The sequence below is a fragment of the Danio aesculapii genome, chromosome 17, assembly GCF_903798145.1.
Source record: "Danio aesculapii chromosome 17, fDanAes4.1, whole genome shotgun sequence".
Lineage (NCBI taxonomy): Eukaryota > Metazoa > Chordata > Actinopteri > Cypriniformes > Danionidae > Danio > Danio aesculapii.
This window is the reverse complement of record NC_079451.1, coordinates 45,449,754-45,469,102: the sequence shown is the minus strand read 5'-3', so window position 1 is coordinate 45,469,102 and position 19,349 is coordinate 45,449,754. Positions and strand designations below refer to the sequence as shown.

Genomic DNA, 19,349 nt, shown 5'->3' with positions numbered 1-19,349 from the left:
AGGTGCAATAAAAATTAGTGTTTGAATCCCAGAAACGACCATTCACATCAGAAAGACAATACACATAAAATGTGACACTTGCTGGCCTCTTTAATAGTGACAGACAACTGAGGACAAAATAAGACTGATGGGTGAATTCTGTCAATGCAGCAAAGTGTGTTTAAAAATAGTTATAGAGATTTTTCATTCATTCGTTTATCTTCAGCTCAGTCCCTTATTTATCAGGGGTCGCCACAGCAGAATGAACCGCCAACTATTCCAACGCAGAGAATGCCCTTCCAGCCACAATCCAGTACTAGGAAACACCCATACACTCCCGCATTCATACACACACTCATACACTATGGCTAGTTTAGTTAATTCAATTCACCTATAGCTCATGTGTTTGGATGTGGGGGAAACTGGAATACCTGGAGGAAACCCACGTTAACTCAGGGAGTACATGCAAACTCCACAGAGAAATGCAAGGTTAACGCTAAAAGTTATCAAGCTGATCAATAGTGAAAGTAATTACTATGCATATAGATCATGAAAATATACAGTATATCATGGTTTCACAATATTAAACCACACAAGAATTTGCTGCATTATTAACAATAAGAATGTTTTTTGAGCAGCAAATTAGACTATTAATTAGACTCAGAAGACTGAAGTAATGATGCTCAAAATGCAGTAGTTCATCACAGAAATAAATGATCTCTTAGAAATTACTATTACAGTCATTTTAAATTATATTAATGACATTTTTCACATGCGTACTGCTGAATGCAAAATTATTTTATTATTATTTTTTTATAGTCAAGTAAAGGAGGTCGAGCCTTCTCATTTATAGCTCCTAAACTCTGGAATAGCCTTCCTGATAACGTCCGAGGCTCAAACACACTTTCCCAATTCAAAACTAGATTAAAGACCTATCTGTTCAGTAAAGCATACACTCAGTGCACCACTTAGCGGGCTTCCACACAGTTTTCTGCAACTTGTTTATATACACTATGAACAGCAGCTACACTAATTATTTTCCTTATTCTCCATTTCCACCTGGGGATACTCTTCCCGAGGCCCTCAGACTATGCAGAGTCAATGATCCGATCCAAGACCAACGACGAGATGATCCCAAGGTTTCCATATCCTTCCCAGGCCGTATCCTAAGCAGCTACTGTGGTGGTCATGGAGGAGTGGAGAACATGAGACTGATTCCTGTGACACTCCAGAGACAGACGAATCTTCGCTGAGGCCAGCTTCCAGCCTCCGCCGCTGAGACTGCAGCTCTGCACAAGACGTTTGGCCAGCGGAGAAATTAAAATGATCGTGCCCAACTGAGTCTGGTTTCTCTCAAGGTTTTTTTTCTTCACTTTCACCATTTAGTGAAGTTTTTTTTCCCTCTCTGCTGTCGCCACTAGCTTGCATGGTTCGGGATCTGTAGAGCTGCGCATCGTTGGATTTGCTCTTTAGTGATTATTAAACCACACTGAACTGAGCTAAACTGAACTGAACTTAAACACTACAAACTGAACTACACTGTTCCAATTTACTGTGACTTTTTATGTGAAGCTGCTTTGACACAATCTACTTTGTATAAGCGCTATACAAATAAAGGTGAATTGAATTGAATATTTTAAAACTGTATTTTATATTTCAACACATTTTCCTATTGTTTTTGCCTTTTCCATGATGATTTGAATTATTTTTCAGAATAGTATTCAGCTTAGGTGCAATTTAAAGGCTTAACTAAATTAATAGGTTAACTAGATACGTTTGGTTAATTAGACAAGTCATTGGATAGCAGCGGTTTATTCTGTAGCCAATGAGAAAAGTATTTTCTTAAGAAAGCTAATAATACTAACCTTAAAATAGTGACCTGCGTTTATTCCCCTTGAACGAAAAGAAATAAGTCTTTCTTCAGAATGGAAATATAATGGTAAATACTTTTGAAATTCATTTGCTCTGTTAAACATCACTTGGGAAATATTTCACAGGATAATACTTTTGCCTTCAACTGTATATACAGTAAATACTCTGCTTTTCATGTTGTAATTTGTAAAAACTCCTGTACATGAGAGTAAAATATTGTTGTTGAAGTCTCCTGCTTCTCAGAAGTTTCTCCTGAGAAAAATACCAACAAATCTTACATCTCCGCTCCAGAGTTGCATATAGTATCTCAGCGATGTTTCAAAATACAGTACAATGCTTGCATTTGCAATGACATAGACGCCATCATTTATAAGATTTCTGTATGAACTCTGATGTTTCATATCAAATTATTCTGAAACTGAAATGATCTATGCTTTGCTATTCCCAATAAAGTGTTGATATTTACAACTCAAGACAAAATTATTAACCCTTCTAGAAATGTTATTTCTTTTTCAAATATTTCCTAGGCGACACGGTGGCTCAGTGGTTAACACTGTCGCCTCACAGCAAGAAGGTCGCTGGTTCGAGTCCCAGCTGGACCAGTTGGCATGTCTGTGTGGAGTTTGCATGTTCTCCCCGTGTTGGCGTGGGTTTCCTCCGGGTGCTCCGGTTTCCTCCATAGTCCAAAGACATGCACTATATGTGAATTGGAGAAACAAAATTGACTGTAGTGTATGAGTGTGTGTGTGTGTGTGTGTGAATGAGTGTGTATGGGTGTTATTCATATGCTGGAATAGATGGCGGTTCATTCCACTGTGGTGACCTCTGATAAATAAGGAACTAAGCCGAAGGAAAATGAATGAATTAATGAATATTTCCCAAGTGCTGTTTAACAGAGCAAGGACATTTTCAGACTATTTCCTCATATATTTTTCCTTTCACTTCCGGAGAAAGTCTTATTAAAAATATTGAAACAAATAATTGAGATATTGAATATATTATTTATACAATTTATTATTTTTAATAACTAAAAATATGGAATATATGTTTTTAAACTAAGGTCGATATTATTATCCCCCTTAAAGGGGACTTAGTATGCCTCTATTTACAAGATGTAAAATAAGTCTCTGATGTCTCTAGAGTGTGTATGTGAAGTTTCAGCTCAAAATATCCCACAAATAATGTAAGATTATTTTCAAATAATCAAATAATTTTCAAAGCTTCCCTTTTAGGCTTTGATCCTAATTGTGCCGTTTTGTTGACTGTCGCTTTAAATTCAAATGAGATTGTGTTTTTTTCAAAAGAGGGTGGAGCTACAAATGCCTGTGTGCCAGCATAGTGGCAGATTCAAAACAAGACTTATGTCCTATGCCAATTAGGGCGAGATGGTCACTTATGGGTGGGGCTTTCCCCCTCTGATGACACGTACAAAGAGGGAATGTCAATCAAAGTGTTTCTGCAGTCTGGTTTTATCAAGATTGATTATAAAAATTAAATTAATACATTTGTAAGATTAATTTACCAATAAAGACTGGTTATATTCACAGACTACTGCCACACAACTGTGTTTAAACCTCTTATGAAAGTGTTTTTTGCATAACAGGTCCCCTTTAAGAATTTATATTTTTTTCGATTGACTACAGAACAAACCATTGTTGTCTAATGAGTTGCCTAACTAACCTAGTTAAGCCTTTAAAATGCACTTTAAGCTGAAAACTAGTATCTTGCTAAACAACTAGTAAAAATACTGTCATCAAGGCATAGACAAAAGAAATGTGCTATTAGAAATGAGTTATTAAAACTAGTATGTTTCTAATATTATTCCCACCTGCGGTTGTCTCTATACTGCTCGGGACCTCCATTGTTGTAGGTTGAACAGCCAGAGACAAACACATCTGATTTAAAGTGGCATCTACATCATGTCTCCATCCAATCAGCTCCCTGCGCAAGCCCTATGTCAAAAAAAAAAACATAATAAAGACCCAGAGATGTGACATTTAAACAACATAGCAAAGATAAACATTCATTACATTTAATTCCAGAGATATAATGACTTGAAAAGCAATCAGAGAACAATCATTAAAGCCAAACACTAGCTGAGCTGAAAGTGACAAATTGAGGAGCGAAATCGATAGCAGAAGGAAAACTTTTGATTAATTCGATGTGGTTTCTGCCGATAACGCAAGACAACATCACATGTAATAACGAGCCACCAGCATTAATAATGGAGATAAAAATGGGTATGGGAGAAAAAATAAAATGAGATGCAGGCTATAGCAGATATTTTCCCTGTAAAATATTGATGAATTCAATCACCATTATACACTACCTGACAAAAGTCTTGTCATTGAGCCCAGTTGTAAGAGCAACAAATAATAACTTGACTTCTAGTTGATCATTTGGAAAAATGGCAGAAGGTAGATTTTTCTGATGAATCACCTGTTGAACTGCATCCCAATCATCACAAATACTGCAGAAGACCTACTGGAACCCACATGGACCCAAGATTCTCACAATATCAGTCAAGTTTGGTGAAGGAAAAATCATGGTTTGTGGTTACATTCAGTATGGGGGCATGCGAGAGATCTGCAGAGTGGATGGCAACATCAACAGCCTGAGGTATCAAGACATTTGTGCTGCCCATTACATTACAAACCACAGGAGAGGGCAAATTCTCCAGCAGGATATCGCTCCTTCTCATACTTCAGCCTCCACGTCAAAGTTCCTGAAAGCAAAGAAGGTCATGTTGCTCTAGGATTAGCCAGCCCAGTCACCAGAGATGAACATTATTAAGCATGTCTGGGGTAAGATGAAGGAGCTCATGATGGAGTCAAACACAATATTCATTCTTTCTCCACTGAACCATGACTTTATATTCTATACTGTACATTATTTCTGTTAAGTGACAAGACTTTTGTCTAAGCATAGTCAGACCTTACTGTCCTAATTAAATAATTAAAAATCAAGGCATGATCATGTTTTATTTTGGTTAAATAAGTGTAATCTAGAGGCCTTTGCCTTTCATATAAGCCACTTCTGATACCAAATGATCAACTAGAAGTCAACTTATTATTTGCTGTTCCTAAAACTTGGATAGACGACAAGACTTTTGTCAGGTAGTGTATATAAAAGAATATTTCATAATGTTGTTTATGAGTATAGTTATATGAGTTTATATTCATTATTCATGCAGCCTTGCTCCAAATGATGACAAAATTGCAATGTTTAAATGCAGTAAATTTAATAAACTGCACTGATAAAACAATGCTGCGCATCCATATATAGAACATCAATAATTCAGCAGAGCAATAACAAACACAATCATATCACAGTTTCTGCTTGAGGAATAGTAATCAAGGGGATTAATTATTTTGTATTGTATCCTTTTTTATTAAACTAATGATGTCTATATTATCTAAGGACCTCAAGACGGCTGTTTAAAAAGCCAATAATCAGTGAACAAGGGTAGGAGGTGTTGAATGCAAAGGGGTAAATTATAAAACATTATGCGTGAAAAAAATTACAACATAAGGGTGGCATGGTTGCTCAGTGGTTAGCACTGTCACATCACAGCAAGAAGGTCGCTGGTTCAAGTCCTGGCTGGGTCAGTTGGCATTTCTGTGTGGAGTTTGCATGTTCTCCCCGTGTTGGCGTGGGTTTCCTTCGGGTGCTCTGGTTTCCCCCACAGTCCAAAGACATGTGCCATTTGAATTGGGTAAGCTAAATTGGCCGTGCGTGAATGTGGGAGTGTATGGGTGTTTCCCAGTACTAGGTTGCAGCTGAAAGGGCATACGCGTTAAACATTTGCATAAAACATTTGCTGGAATAGTAGTTCATTCCGCTGTGGAGACCTCTTATAAATCAGACAATAAGCCGAAGAAAAATGAATGAATGAGTGAAAATAACACCATCCCTCAAACTTAACTGTATCTAACTGTCCTCCTACTGAAATTTAATGATCCTTACAATCAGAAACGCTTGTTTTATTTCGTTTTTCCTGTGAACAGGTGTTTGTGGTATTTACTGCTTGCAATAATATTGTGTTGTTCAATGTTCAAGCTGATATTACCATGTTTGTCACTTTGCAAACAGCTAATAAAATTGAATATTGAAAGTCCAAATGCATTCACTGTGAAATGAAGTCTACTCAAATGAAGTTAGAATTACCCTATAATTAGAGTTAGGGTAGATACATTTTAAAAAGAAAAAATAATTCAGACTTCTGCGACACAGTGGCGCAGTAGGTAGTAGCCTCACAGCAAGAAGGTCGCTGGTTCAATCCTTGGCTGGGTCAGTTGGCGTTTCTGTGTGGAGTTTGCATGTTCTCCCTGCGTTAGGTGAATTGGGTAAGCTAAATTGTCCTTAGTGAATGAGGGAGTATGGATGTTTCCCAGAGATGGGTTGCAGCTGGAAGGGCATCCGCTGCGTAAAACATGTGCTGGATAAGTTGGCGGTTCATTCCGCTGTGGCGAACCCAGATTAATAAAGGGACTAAGCAGAAAAGAAAATGAATTATTCAGACTTTAACTGTATATATTTTTATCTGACAGACCTAAACCAGCCGAACCACGCACTCAGCAAATATTTTTTTGAAATACGCTATAGAAAAAAGCTAACAAAAACAGAATTGTCAAGTTTTTACTTGTTGTTTTCAATATTGCACACCTCTTACCTGTGAGTTGACGGTCCGGTAGCCTCGTTTTTGCAGTACACTATGTACATCTTCTCCTATTGGCCTTTGCCGTGTCAGTTCCTCATCTTTCAGCTTTACCCAAAACCAAAGCTCTTGAAGGACGGCTACGAGTCCAGTCCATTTTTCCACTCCAGCCTCCAAACGCTCCCTGAGAAAACAAGTCAATTTGAAGGAAAGCTCTGGCCGTTGTGTTCTGGTGGTTGAGATATTTATTTGTTTATCTTGCTGGATTTATTGCACAGACCTTCTCGAGGCTATGTGGTTCATTTCGGCAAACTTATCAAGCTCTTGTGTTTTGGTATTCAGGATCTGACCCCCCAGAGCCCTTTTCGAAAGATCAGTCTGGGTGTCAACATCTGTCTGAATGTCCTGAGGAGAAATAACAGCAGGAGGGAGCCAAAATTTGAAGCAAATATCTCAAATCTCAATGGACTCTGATTAAGTGATCTTCTGCTTGTTCTGTGTGGCCTATAAATAGCGTCGATTGCACCATTTTAATAGCTGTTTAAATGCAGGAGGACAAAATCTGGAAAATTATGTGACAAGCCATCCAAAAAGTTATCCAAAAACACACTTAACTATAAAGCATCACCGCAAACAGCAGATTTCTCGACAGGCTGCTGCAATTCGTGCCTATAAAACGTTCATTTATGGTGGCAGTCCTCCACAGACATAATGACTTGTTAGTTTATACCAGAGGAATTGAATCTCGCTCTCATTTAGGGCCGCAGTGATGATATACAGCTGAAAGAACGACATCAAACAGAGACAGAACAGGCAGACTTTGCTTATTATTATGTGGGGATTCATTAAAATACCTATACATTGTTATCTAATCAGCTAGAGCTGTGGAATATGAAGCAAAATGACATTTGACGTCGTTATTACTGCATAAGATGTTTGGTAACACTTGGGTTTAAGTATCAATTCTCACTATTAATTAGTGGCTTATATATATACACCTGCCTATTATTAAGATATTGTTGTTGTTTTTTTAATACTTATATATTCTGCATGATCTTACTAACTTAATAACTATTAATAAGAAGCAAATTATGAGTTTATTAATACAAAAGTCACAGTTAATGATTTGTCAATAGCGAGAATGGCAATATAACGTGTGACCAGATATTTAAATATGAGAACTTTCTTTGTAATCTAAGTAAATTTGCACTTTGCATTCATTATAACAAAGGTTGCTGATGAAGTGTTTAAAACTATATTTCCACATCACATTTTTACAAGTCGCTTAAATCAAACACTGAAAAACATTATTCATTGTATTTACTACATGTTTTAAGGCAACAGGTTGCAAACAATGGGTGAATTCAATCAAATTAAATAGAGTAATTTTAACTTAATTAGTTTGTTTAAATTCAGATATAAACTGTTTGCAACCAGTTACATTAAAAAAATTGTAATTCCAATTTTTTACAGTAAAGGGTTTCTTTGATGCCAAATAAAAATTATTTTAGTTCAAGAATCAATCAGTAAAGCATCTAGAACCATTTGGTTACTTTTGAAAACACTGATGCCGATAACTTTATTGAACATTAAAATATTAGCCATCTTTGTTAGAAGTGTTAACTTTATTGAACATTAAAATATTAGCCATCTTTGTAAGAAGTATAGTGACGTATACTAAATAAAGGATTGATGTGCAATCTAATGATTGAGAATCTGAGAAATACAATAAATGTCACGATTCTTTGATTAGGTTAGCATCGCTCATAGCATGGAGCAAAACAAAACCGATCTCTTCCGGGTGTTGGTGGAATAATCCAAACAACTCATAACACATTGTATGTTAATATACAGTTAACCTTCTTGTTTTAACGGTCAATCATTTGTTAATTTTTGACAGATAGGTTAATCTTTGTTTATACGGAAGATAACGCAGTCGGGTTGATAGTTCCTGTTACGGCGCAAACGACTCTTATGAGCCGAATCTTTTAGTGGATCATTCAAAAAGAATAAGTGGAGTACCAGTTTGAAGAATCATTTAATGGAGCGGCCTAGTGGGCTACACACATCAGTGCACTGTATAATTAACTTACATTAATGTCTCACATCAGAATAAATAACAGCTGTTTTTGGACAAACAAAACAGCAAAACGCCTCAAATTCAGAGTTATTCTCAGGAAATCTTTACAATTAGAATGGAAATGCAACTAGCGTGCTAAGAGCCTCTGAAACGTACAGATGTTAATGAGATTTTAGGAATATGTTTATTTTTGTATTAATTAGAAATTACAATTACAAATTCTTTACTCTGTAAAAAATGCTGAGATCCACAAAATCCTTCACGTTATCTCAACACAAATTAAGTTAACCTAATTGTTTTTAATAATTTAAGTAGATTGAACATAAAACAATTGAGTTGTTCCCAAAAAACTCAAGAATTGTGTCAATTCAGCTCATTTTAAATAAGTAGTTTGAACAAGAATCCAAAAAAATTAAGCATGGTCAATTGTAGCCCTAAAAATGTGTGTAATTAATTCAATTTTGAATCAAAACAGTTGTTTTTAAATCAACATTTTGGGATTGTCTATTTATTGCTTTTCACGTTTAATCAAATAATGTCTGTTTAAATGAAATATCTTATATTGAAGGTCTGTTTAAATTTAATTTATGCTAGAAATTTAATATCTGATTACTTTGTGATGAATTAGATTAACTTTAAACACATTTGAGCCTACCAGTATGTGACTTGGACATGCCATTCAATGCATTTTGAGGCAAAACATAATCATTTTTTGAGTGTAATGTCAAATGTGTTACTTACTGTATCATTCGAAGCAGTATCTTATCCATGAGATAAAAATATAGGTCTGCTTGCTATTTATGAACCTTATGGTGTAACCAGGATGGCCGAGTGGTTAAGGCGTTGGACTTAAGATCCAATGGACTGATGTCCTCGTGGGTTCGAACCCCACTCCTGGTACACTTATCCAAGTTTTCAGTGGAACTGATAGAGACTAGACTGTGTTGCTTTCACAAGCAGCATCTCCGAACAAAGATTGCATATTGCTGATATAACAATTTCTTTGTAATTAAATAGATTGATTAGATTGCATGGCAAATCTTCAGGACTACCTACATGAAAGTCAATGCTGAAATGCATATTGAAAGCATATAAATAAATGAAATGTATTAAAAATGGCTTGTGCTGAAACAATGATAGTACACTATGCTCTTTTGATTTGTTAATACTTATGTTTTGGTGCAAAGTGCATTGCCTACTCCTCTTGGATTTAACATTATCTCAAAGCTAAGGTAATAAACCATAATAATAAACCATAATATAATATAATATACCATTAACTATGACTTTTGCATCAATAAACTTTTAATTTGCTATACTTATTTATGGTTATTAAGGTAGTGGTAGGTTTTGATATTAGGTAGGACTGGGGATGCAGAATTAGATCATTCAGAATATATACTTTATAAGTTCTAACAAATAGCCAATATCTTAATAACAGGCAGGTAATGAGCCACTATACACAATAGTGAAAACTGGTACTTAAACGTAAGTGTTACCATAATATCATAATAATAATACTGTTAATACCAATCTAGTGAGAGCCTAGGGGTTTGGCATTGGATTTAAGATCCACTGGATTAATAACTGTGTATTTTCAATGCAACAGCTCATGGTTGCAATGATAAGTAGTTGCTTTAAAGTGGATTTAAAGTGTCCATTTCTTTAAAAAATGTCAATCACATAGTAAACAATGCAGCAATGTCTAAGAGTTTGAATGGTTCAGAATTTCCTGCACAAGAAACATTTCTAAACCTTTTTATATCTTGTATGACCATATTTCTGAAAGCAATCCAGGAACTCGGCTTGCAGCATCTTTGAGATAAGCAGTAAAGTCTGTTTGCTTTTTAGCCTGGATCAGAGATTGGCACGTTGTTTTAAGACATTAAGAAGTTCATAAATGTCTAATGTTTTTGGCATCTCACAGAAAAGGTGGCAAGTGCATCCCTGTATAAAGCACTTAATATTGTTGGGAAAAACACATGCCATCAGAGTGGGTGAGTGGAAAAAACACTGTACAGATCTAATGGACAGTATTTTTGGGGGGTCAATTCCCACTCCTGTTGGTTTTAAAAAGGATATTGCACAAAGTATACAGTCCCTTTCATGAGGTTAATGTGCAAATTCATGTATATTTCATGAGAAATGATTTGGGATTATACCAGGGGAATGTTCTCTATAAACCAATGCCGTTCTTATTAAGATACCAGTCCATGAACTGCTGCTTCATTGTTTGGCTGTAAATGAATCATGCATCTTTTTGTTTTTTTGTTTTTTTTGCAGTATCCTTTCATATTAAAACTGAATTTCATCTCATTCTCCCCAAAACAATCAAATGGTTTAATATTTTTGTCTTGCTTCCCAGTACAAGCATTCATAAATCAAGATATAAACCAAATGACAAGAGATATTACTGTAAGTCTTGTTTTCTGAAAAATGAATTTAGTTAATATATTTCAGTGAGTACTCAAAAATCAGGAAAACAAATTTATATGCCATATCCCAATTACAGATTTATGTTTTATTTTAAAAGGGATAGTTCACCCTAAAATGTATTCTGTCATTGTTTATTTAAATCATAAATGGGTTTCTATCTATCTTCTGATAAACAAAACAAATGAACAAAACTGATGAACAAAACGAAGATATGAAAAAATACTGGTACACTGAAAACAATGACTCATTGGATTTACTACATTTTTTAAGCTAAGTGGTTGCAAACCAACCCAGGCTCATTCTGAAAACGCACCCCAATACACATTTCTAGAGAGCACCAAATACATCCCAGGAGCTACGTTATTTTTGCAGCTTTTGTTTTTGTGAATCCACCAGAGGCCGCTGTGTACATATTTTCAGATCTCAAATTTCTCTCACAAGAGCCATTCACTCCTGCTCTTCTCATGTAAATCCACCAAAGACAGCTGTCGACTGACTGACTGACCGATCGACTGACCCACCCTCCTCCTTCCCTAAATCCAACCAATAGTGTTTTCAAAAGCACAGATTGACCCGCCCACCCACTTCTCTAAACCCAACCCACAGTGTTTTCAAAAGCAATCCAGAAAAAGAAAAGCCCTCGCGACCGCCTGATTTTTATCATGTTTTTAGATTTGGCCACATTCTCATCCTGTTATTTACTTGTTTATTTTATTTTTTGGCTTTTGTTTTTGTCTTACCTGTTTTCAGGAACCGTTCTTCGCCAGACTAAAACCCCGTCATCATGGCTCAACATGACGAGCAACTGGACAAACTGGTGACAGCTAGTAAAAGCCGTCCACACGGAGGAAAGCGGTCAACTGGTAAGCTCGAAAACGGTGTCATGTCATTCGTTTTAAAGACGAAATGCAGCCATACGTAGCTCTGGCTACATAATTAGCGATCTCCATAAATGTATATAGGGGTACATTTTCAGAATGAGCCTATGTTGCAACATTCATCCCATATGAATTGTTTGCAACCACTTACCTTAAAAAACATGAGTAAATCCAATGAATCATTTGTTCTGTATCGCCATTGACTTCCATCTATTTCTCTTCATGGATGTAAGAAAAAAAAATGCAACATTTTTCAAAATATCTTCTTTTGTGCTTAGCGTTAAAAAAAAAAACACTCAAAGGAAACCGCAAGACTTTTTTTTTCCATGAACTGATGAATTATCCCTTTAAAATCACTCAGAAAACAACCATCTTACCTTCTATTATAAATATTTTACTGTAGCCTAAATGTGTCTTGATTTTAGATATTTGAGCTAGAAACAAAGCAAAATATCTGCATATCTGCATTCAAAATCTGAATGCAATGCCATAATTCAGTGTAGCATGCTCTTTTACCTTGCACAGTTTCTGATAGCGTGGTGAGGTGACAGCCATTCTTTGGATGTGCTGTAGAAAAAGCATGACTTTCTGCAGTGAAGATCTCACCATAGCCATTATCTTCAGACTGCTGGGCTTGTTTAGGATTCTCATGGTAAAGAATCTCCACTCCTGAGGTTTTCGCAGTTCATCTAGGCTCAGAAAGTGCATCCAAATACTCAAACAGCATGTCCAGCAACTTATTTGCAAGAGTGAAGTAGGGAAAATGCCTTTCCAAAGCAGCAAACAACGATCAGACCCAAGAGACGTCCTGTCTTTAGACCCGTACTGTAATTCTCAAAGCCATATTGAATGATGAAGAGAGAGGATTGATTCAGAAGCATGGAAATTGTAAGTTGAGCTACAGTGAAAAAGCTTGTTTCCTTGTCAGCAAAAACTCCCCGTGTGGACGAGATGATGCTGAGCGAGAGAACGAGAGTCTGAGTGAGTGGCAGAGAGAAGGAGAGAGAGATTTGAGGAGAGCACACAGTATCCACACTACTAGACTGCATTATACAGTCTTATATAACCAAACTGCAACCTTTGCAAATTATACTAAATAAATACTGGAAGCATTCCAAATGTCAGCTTTGATTTTTTTTAACATGAGAATGACAAAAGGGGATGTGTTTCTTTTTATTCAATCAATGGCCAACCCTTGTTTACTGTTCAAATTGACTTCCCTTTAGTTATGTTTGTGGCTATTTTTGTCCCATTGACTTTCATTATAATCACATTTTTTGATTGCAACCCTATAACAGCATATAATTATGCATTCTTAGCTGTTTGCAAGAGGTAAAATGTGTATTTTTTACTGTTGATCATCAGTGGGAACATAAACCCTTTAGATAGGCCTGGGCAAAACAGTTTCTGGCTTTTATAGGGAGTTCTGTGGAATAAAACAGCAGATTATATTGTATATTATTATACACTCTCAGAAATAAAGGTACAGGAGCTGTCACTGGGGCAGTACCTTTTTAAAAGGTAAGTATTTGTACCTGAAGGGATTATAATGGTACCTCAAAGGTACTTTTTAGGTACATTTGGACACTGATATGCACCTTCGAGGTACCACTGTGGACCCTTTGGGTACAAATATGTATCTTTTGAAAAGGTACTGCCCCAGTGACAGCTCCTGTACCATTATTTCTAAGAGTGTATAGTCTCTCTCTCTCTCTCACACACACACACACACACACACACACACACTATACTCCATATAGAGAGCAGAAACTTCGCAGGTAGCAAATAATTTTGGCCCAGATTTGGCATAAATCTGGCATAGCAGGCATGCATCCAGCATTGGCATACAGCATGCGGGCCAAACATGGCCCTGGTTTGGCAGAGGTGGCACCGTCTTTAAAGCAGCACACAATGCTTGGCCCAGATGTTAATAATTGATATGTGGGCCATGTTGCACAGTGGCGTAGCACAATCGCCTCACAGCAAGAAGGTTGCTGGTTCGAGCCTCAGCTGGGTCAGTTGGCATTTCTGTGTGGAGTTTGCATGTTCTCCCCATGTTGGGGTGAGTTTCCTCTGGCTGCTCCGGCTTCCCCCATGAGTCCAAAAGCATGTGGTATAAGTGAATTGGGTGAGCTAAATTGTCTGTAGTGTTTGTGTGTGAATGAGTGTGTATGGATGTTTCCCAGTGATGGGTTGCAGCTGGAAGGGCATCTGCAGTGTAAAACATATGCTGGATGAGTTGGTGGTTCATTCTGCTGTGGTGACTGCAGATTAATAAAAGGACTAAGCTGAAAAGACAATGAATGAATGTGGGCCATTTAAGTTTGGCCTATCTTGACCCACATTTAAAATACATTTTTATTGTTTTCAAATAAAGAAAAACAATTCTGCCAATCAGGTTGCTTCAAGAAAAACGCCCATTGCATTTCAAGAGTTCACACTTAGATATTGTTTGACAACTATTAGCAGGTTTGGCATGCTGTCCCGGGAGAGAACCCTGAGCTCGGAGGTAGTTGAGCCCAGGGCTCCCACCAGATCCTCAGAGCATGTAAGGGGAGTAACGAGATCAGGTGGTTCTCGAGAGCTCCCCGTGGTAAAGGAAGAAAGGAGGAGAAGGGGTGGATGGGGGGTTTCTTCGGAAAAACGAAGATACTGAAGTAGTTCTAGCTAGGCTACTTATAGTGAGTTGGGATTAATCTGATTGGCTAACTAATGCATGTAGATGAGTGGCCAGCTGCAGTCAATCATATTACGTGCTCCTCTCTAAATTAGTTTGTGAAACTTCACTTATGGGTTTATTAATTTCCTTGCAGTCGTGACACACCAACATAAATAGCCCAGTTCAGGCTCAGTTATGGGTTATTAACTTAGCCCAGGTATTTTCCATGTTTGGCCCTTGTCTGGAAGCCAGACTTGGTCCAGTCATGTACTGGAATTCACTGCGGCATGTGGGCCAAGCAAAAGCTGACTGCGTGGGCCAGAGCTGGGCCAGAGATATTTGAGCCTGATCTCACGAGAAAACGTAAGTATTTTACGTTTTGTCAGTTTAGTGGCTAATTCGTACGAGTTCAGTCGTACGAAATTGTACGATTTTATAAAGGAGGCGTGGCACCTAACCCCACCCCTAAACCCAACCGTCATTGGCGGATGAGCAAATCGTACTAAATTGTACGGATTAGATCGTACAAATTCGTACGAATTAGCCACTAAATCAAAAAGTTACGAATTGCCGTGAGATTGTGTTGGATATTTTGCTATGTATGTTGTCACGGGTAAAAAAAAGAGTGAACTCAAATCCAGAAAAACTAAGTTTTTATTGAGGAATGAGTTCTGGAATAAACAAAAATCAACGTAAACACCCAGTCAGGTGAGTGCTGAGGAAGTGCCATGGAAGAAGTCCACAACAACGGGACAGTCGCATGGCAGTCCTGGACACAAATACAGGGTGAGTAACAGAATACAATGCACACAATCAATCAATAACATACTGACAAATATGTGAAAGGGAAAAGAGTGACAGATGGAACGAATGAGCTCAAATGAGCTGTGCTACTGTAACTGCAAATAAAAGCAGATCACAAGAGGCGAACAGTAACACGGAGAACAGGAGGAGAGGGCAAAAACGCGAGGTACAGTGACAGAACCTAAGGTTTGCAGCTCATGATCAACAGTAAAAATGTCAAATTTTACCTTCCCAACAGGAAAAACCAGCAACAATCCATGATTATATGCTGTCACGGCTTGGCAATGAAAAAACGTAATCATAATAGAAGTCAATGAGACAAAAACAGAGCGAGATGATATTGTTGAATTTTTGAAAAATTTCAAAACATTTTCCCAAAATGTGTCAAAATAAGATTTGTCAACAAAATCATTGAATTTGCTGAAATGCAGAGAGAGTTGTGGCCCAATTAAGCCTCAAAGTCACCCCAGAGTGGATGAAAACATCCCCAACAGCACACAAGGGTTAAGATCTATGGAACCATTTAATTACACATTGAAATAAAAACACTTAAATGTTTGGTTAAAAAATGTAGTTTCAAATGCAGCATTGGGAATGTAAAAGTTATTTCTACATTTTATGGAAAATTACCACCATTAATAGATTCCAGGATGACTGAGTGGTTAATGTGTTGCACTTAAGTTCCAATGGACAGATTTTGTGGGTTCAAACCCCATTCCTGGTAGAGCCTAACCTTTATATATAAAGCAGTGTGTGTGAATTACACAATTTATAAGAAAAAGGTAACGCATCCAACACAAAAAAGGGAGAAAATGAGTTTCATTGTGATTTGCAGATGAATATGAGGGACAAAGTAACAGTTTTCAACAAAAAAAGCTTAGTTTAGGCAGCTTATGAAGTGTACCATAAATGATTTGCTGTATCAGTACTCTTTCAGTCATGATATAACAGCGAATCTTCTTTCTTTTTAAAGTACTTTTCTTCAAACAAGCTCATCATGAAGTGTTTCTTTCAGATTTCTTACAGTGATGCATTTGGTTTCAAGTTTTACACTTTTGCTTGAGGCTCTTCTGTAAATCTGAAGAGCACATTCAAGATGCTTTAAATGTACAAATTTAAGGCCAAAAAATTAGTTGAATCATTTTAGTTAAAATAAACAAAAACAATGAAAAAAAAACATCATAGTTTATGCATCGAATAAAGAGGTTACTTATCCTGGGAATTTGCTAATAATATTTTGATATGGAGAAACTTCTGACAACGCACTGTGAGTATTAAATGAGCATGTTTTTATTTGCTTGGCTATTTAAAGCAACTGTTCTCTTACTTTCCTTTATATATAAAGGTTAGGAGTGGGGTTTGAACCCATGAGGACATCGGACCAGGGGATCTTAAATCCAACTCCTTAACCACTTGGCCATCCTATAGTTGCAACATAATGGTCAATGACGCGGTGGTGCAGTGAGTAGCGCTGTTGCCTCACAGCAAGAAGGTCGCTGGTTCATTTTAGTTAATATATATATATATATATATATATATATATATATATATATATATATATATATATATATATATATATATATATATATATATATATATATATATATATATATATATTAGCATAAAACTTATTTTTTAGCATTATTAGCTTAAAAATTAGTAGTAAAAAAAAAAGATTGTTGATGTTATTGTTTGCAGTCATCAGCAAACCACAACTAAGCATGTCGGTGCTAGAGCCTAGTGGTTAGCGGGTTGGCATATGGTGAGGTAGCACTCCCGGCTCGAGGACATTTCCCATCCATCCCCCTTTCTCTCTCCCTCTTCATTTCCTGTCTATAACACTGTCCTCTTTACCTAATAAAGGCAGAAATAAATCCTTAAAAAAATCACAATGAAGCATATTTGACCAAATTATTTAGTGTTTTATCACTGTGATGGCTGAGTGGTTAAAGAGTTGGACTTAAGATCCAATGGACAGATGACCTCGTGGGTTCAAATCCCACTCCTGGTAAAGTTGACTTCCAATGTGCTTACAGGCATGTTTTTAAGAGCGCAGCTGTCTGTGTTGATTTTTTTAAAGTGGTCCTGAGACAGGCAAGCTGAAATAATGTCTGTTAATTGTCTTAAGCTTCACCCAAAAGAACATACAATTTACTCACCCTTGTTTCAAACCTTTATACGTTTCTTTCTTCTGTTAAACTCAAAAAGAAGATAATTAGAAGAATGCTAAAAACATTGACACAATTGTTTTCCTACTGTGGAAGTCAATGGTTACAGGATTTCAGCTTTCTTTAAAACATCATCTATCGTGTCCAACGGAAGAAAGAAACTCCTAAGGCTTTGGAAAGATTTAATGTTGAGTAAATAGTCAGTGCATTTTAATTTTGGGGTGATTAATCCCTTTAATTAATTGCTCTAAGTACTCGCCAGTCACTTATTCTGCTAAATTGAAAGTATCTATTTAATACAAAGGTAATTTTACAATATTTATTGCAACATTTTTAAACATTAATTTATTCAGTTGATCAATATTTATAGTGCAGCAGTTTAGGTCTCATTGTAACACATGGATTGAGAGCTAAAAAGTACTATGAGGACATCTAGTGGTGTAACAGCAAAACTTCCCATTTTTCCAACTGAAATGATAATATAAGTTTGACTATAATATTGACTATATATATATCCAGAAATAGTGCAGTCAGTGTACTAATGTCTCCCTTTTTTCATATATACAGTATAAGATGATAGCATGCTCTTGATTTAACACGTCTGTGCCCAAATCTAACATAATAGAGGGGGAGCATTTAGAAAAAATCATCAGGAGAGGCAGTGAGTCAATTCTCTCTGAAGAAGACATCACAAACACATTCATAAATGCCAGCGCAATAATGTTGTTGGCCCTCATATACAGATGCAGCGCCAACTGCAGTTACAAAGTGAATTACAACATCAAATCGTCTGTAGGCCTTGTTTCATCAAAATTCAAGGAAAAAAGACCAGAGATTACACAAATGCGATATAGCTGACTATGACTGATAATAGTCTGAAGATTTACTGTCATGTCATGACTGAAAGTGTACTGATATGCCAAATCTGAAAGTATTAGCAATATCACTGGATAGGCATTCTCTTTATTAGCTGGATGATTTTCCTAAAGATTTTCGTTGTTATCGTTTGCGGTCATCAGCAAATCACAATGAAACATATTTTATCACTACATATCACTATCTAGCATGTCGTGACCAGGATGGCCAAGAGGTTAAGACATTGGACTTAAAATCCAACGGATTGATGCCCTTGTAGGTTCAAACCCCACTCCTGGTAAAACTTAAGCTTTATATATAAAGCAAAGTGAGACAACAAACAGCTGCTTTAAATACAATGTAAAATATAAATCAGTAAAATTTACGGTAAAACGGCAGCTGTGGTTGCCAGTTTTTCACCATTAAAAATACAGAAAAAACCGTAAAGGTAATTTCTCATTTTTACAGTAAACTACCGTATTTTATTAATTTATAGATGTAATGTCTGTATTTTGAATGACCAACATCTACACATCTTTTGTTACACAGTTAGACACGTTAACACAGCCATGTGCAGGTGGTGATGAGAAAGTTACATAATGAACCAATGCTCATCACAAACAACTTTACCCACAAGCAGAAAAGTGTCAGTATAGAAGGTGCTCAGTGTCATTCACACAGCTACTAAACATTGCTTATCAACATTAGATGTGACATAAATCTCTAATGTACATAACTGATGGAGAAACAACTAAAAAGATCCATAGTAATGTCATTAAAAAGCATAAAAAGTGATGTGCCATGCAGCGAATTCTGGGAAAGTCAATTTACGGTTATTCGCCGTATATATTAAGGAAACATATTGTTAACCAGATTACAGATTTTTACTGTAGCATTTTTACAGTTTTTTACTGTTGAAATCACGGCCATTTTTTACAGTGTAGCCATGAACATAAAAACA

General features: G+C 36.5%; 1 non-coding gene across 1 annotated transcript; it reads left to right on the top strand.

Moving 5' to 3' along the window:
• The first annotated feature begins 9,405 nt into the window (after nucleotides 1-9,405).
• Nucleotides 9,406-9,488, top strand: trnal-uaa (transfer RNA leucine (anticodon UAA)). Its single transcript has one exon. It is a non-coding gene; the product is annotated as a tRNA-Leu (tRNA).
• Nucleotides 9,489-19,349: the final 9,861 nt, after the last annotated feature.